Here is a 3,254-nt window from a genome sequence, read left to right on the forward strand (position 1 = left end):
AAGTCAGTCATGAACACACGTGAGGCTGAGGGGAGAAAACTGAGGGCCTGAAAACAGAATTGTAAGAAATCACAGCAGCACAGAAATGAAGATTCCAGACCATCTGCTTGAAATGCCTGATAACTTTTGAATGCCATGAAATATCAGAAGCTGTGTGTTATATCTCAAGTGAAAGCTAGTGAAAAGAGGTTGTCTTTATGGGGCAAAAATGCCTATTGCACTTTCCACAAATTTGATACAAATTGGTGCCCTATGACTTTAAGTGGCAGGATTTATTAATGTATTTGTTTGTTTGTTTGTTTATTTCCCTGTGCAAAACTAGAAATGTTAGATAAATTATTAAATAAAATCATATTTATAATAATATCAAATAATATTAACAATTAAAAATAAATAATGTGTTATAAAACACATTTTCTTATTATTTTCATACCCAATAAGTAATAGAAATTTGTTTTACTTCTTAAGATTTTATCGAAAACAATTACAAATGTTATATTATTTGAACTTATAGGAAATATGAGTTTGATCAATAATTACAAACCAACATTATTTCCAAACTAACTATCCCCTACCGAATGACAGCTTCATTTAGAATAAATCTGCAACCCTGTTACTTGCAATCCTGTTTCCCATTCTGTCATAGTTTTTCATTTTTCATTAAGCATTAATTTTCTTTAATTAAAAAAAATGGTAATAATAAAATATATTGCTGCAGAAATCACAGAAATCAGGGTAACAGGGTTGCAAAAACTGCAAACTATAATTTTCTGACCCATTTGTGCAATCACTTTTAACAAACTATATCTATCTATCTATCTATCTATCTATCTATCTATCTATCTATCTATCTATCTATCTATCTATCTATCTATCTATCTATCTATCTATCTATCTATCTATCTATCATCTGCCTGTCTAAAACTAAATATTACACACGGTTAGTTCTGAGAAAAGTTCTAAGATTATTTGTTTATAACTTGCACAAAAAAAAATCATATTGAGGGCAACATATGTAGTGCTATGCAATGTTTAATAAATATGCAGTGTTTCCCTCATTAACTTCCCAGTGTGGATTCATTTAATGAGTTGCATAAAATGCAGATGTGATATTATATGCTGCATCTCCTTTAAAGAGAGAAACAACAAACTTAAACATATTTGTAAATCATGTTAAACATATTTTTCAAAAGTTCTATCCATTTCTTTGTGTGTAAAATGTTTTGAGTGAGGGAAAAAATTACTGAGTGCATATTTAACAGAACAGCCTGTTTCTTTCTAATGGATTTTGTCCTGATTTAATGGGTTTCTATTCCTGACGCGGGATGAGAGGATCCAACACATACTGCTGAGGAAATTCGGCAAATTAAATTTCGACAAACAAAGCTGTAATTAACAGAAAGGTGTTCCCACACTCCCAAAAGCAGGTGTTATTGTGAGTTGTGTCTAAATAGTAAATGGATGTGACTTTAATGGATTCCCCCAGTTTGAATGTCGTCAATATTCTCCATGGCCTGAGGCATACATCTGTACTAAATGTCCTTGATGAGGATCCAGTAAGTCAAGACCTGTCACTGAAACAGAGTATTTAATGTCCAATTACTTTTAACATCATAATATTGAAATGTATTGCACATGTACACGCATGTAAATATTTATCTTTATATATATGATTTAAATTTACATTTATAATAATAATAATAATTAGGAAAATGTTAGTGAATTTAATGAATTTAATAAGTCATAGCACAGTAATGAAAATATCTAGTTCTATAACTCTTAATTACAGGCTCTAAAAAATTATGTTGTCTATAAATTGCTATTCCTGAGTGCAATCTCTATAAAACGTAAAAAAATCCTGACTTAAAAAAGCAATGCATTTAAGCAATATCCAATAATTTATTTGACTTGCAATGCATTTTTACAGTAGACAACAACCCTCAATTAAACAGCATTTTATACACACAACACATGTAATACTGTGTCACCTTTACTACATACAAATACACATTATTTACCAATCTCTGCACATAACACACACAATACTTACAGTATAGTACAGTATTAAACATGCTGTGCCCATAAGTCAGTCATGAACACACGTGAGGCTGAGGGGAGAAAACTGAGGGCCTGAAAACAGAATTGTAAGAAATCACAGCAGCACAGAAATGAAGATTCCAGACCATCTGCTTGAAATGCCTGATAACTTTTGAATGCCATGAAATATCAGAAGCTGTGTGTTATATCTCAAGTGAAAGCTAGTGAAAAGAGGTTGTCTTTATGGGGCAAAAATGCCTATTGCACTTTCCACAAATTTGATACAAATTGGTGCCCTATGACTTTAAGTGGCAGGATTTATTAATGTATTTGTTTGTTTGTTTGTTTATTTCCCTGTGCAAAACTAGAAATGTTAGATAAATTATTAAATAAAATCATATTTATAATAATATCAAATAATATTAACAATTAAAAATAAATAATGTGTTATAAAACACATTTTCTTATTATTTTCATACCCAATAAGTAATAGAAATTTGTTTTACTTCTTAAGATTTTATCGAAAACAATTACAAATGTTATATTATTTGAACTTATAGGAAATATGAGTTTGATCAATAATTACAAACCAACATTATTTCCAAACTAACTATCCCCTACCGAATGACAGCTTCATTTAGAATAAATCTGCAACCCTGTTACTTGCAATCCTGTTTCCCATTCTGTCATAGTTTTTCATTTTTCATTAAGCATTAATTTTCTTTAATTAAAAAAAATGGTAATAATAAAATATATTGCTGCAGAAATCACAGAAATCAGGGTAACAGGGTTGCAAAAACTGCAAACTATAATTTTCTGACCCATTTGTGCAATCACTTTTAACAAACTATATCTATCTATCTATCTATCTATCTATCTATCTATCTATCTATCTATCTATCTATCTATCTATCTATCTATCTATCTATCTATCTATCTATCTATCTATCTATCATCTGCCTGTCTGTCTGTCTGTCTGTCTATATTGATGTTTTATTAATATCCAAAAATTGTGAAACGTGAATAAAAAAATTAGAATGCAGAAAAATATTGGTAATATCCCAATATAATACTGGGAAAAGACAAAAAGCACTGCAATCAAGTGACATATTAAATAACCATGATAGCTTCATTAATATTACAAGCCTACAGTATATACGTACAGGTCCAAGAGAACTGTATTTTACATTATAGGCATTTTATTAATGAACGAGTCA

Source organism: Sinocyclocheilus grahami, unplaced genomic scaffold (assembly GCF_001515645.1).
Source record: "Sinocyclocheilus grahami isolate Dianchi unplaced genomic scaffold, SAMN03320097.WGS_v1.1 scaffold154.1, whole genome shotgun sequence".
In the NCBI taxonomy this organism is placed as follows: domain Eukaryota; kingdom Metazoa; phylum Chordata; class Actinopteri; order Cypriniformes; family Cyprinidae; genus Sinocyclocheilus; species Sinocyclocheilus grahami.